Genomic DNA, 435 nt, shown 5'->3' on the forward strand with positions numbered 1-435 from the left:
ACCAACATGAAACCTTGGAGTCTAGATTATTGGCATAGATTCCATTAAAGGATTTATAATCCACCTTCCTGGTGTTGAATACTTTTTACTAGCCTATTAAGATGAATGTGTGTGTGTGCATGTGCGTGCGTAACACTTTAACTTTGTTTCAGCTCAAGAGCTGGGGCACTGCCGTTATGTATGTGTGTGTGTATATATATATATATATATATATATATATATATACACACATATATATATATATGTAACAAAACCTTTTAGAAAAGGAGTAGGTAGTAACTCTATAAGATGTACCCGGTGCAAGCTATGGACACATAAGAGGTGCAGCAACATCAAAGGCAGGTTAACTAGCAAGTTAGTTTTTGTTTGTGGCAGATGTTCAGGTGCAATAAAGACTGCAAACAAACAGGAAACAACTTCTATCTCATTCCAGGG

The sequence above is a fragment of the Octopus bimaculoides genome, chromosome 13, assembly GCF_046866305.1.
Source record: "Octopus bimaculoides isolate indiv1 chromosome 13, ASM4686630v1, whole genome shotgun sequence".
Taxonomy (NCBI): domain Eukaryota; kingdom Metazoa; phylum Mollusca; class Cephalopoda; order Octopoda; family Octopodidae; genus Octopus; species Octopus bimaculoides.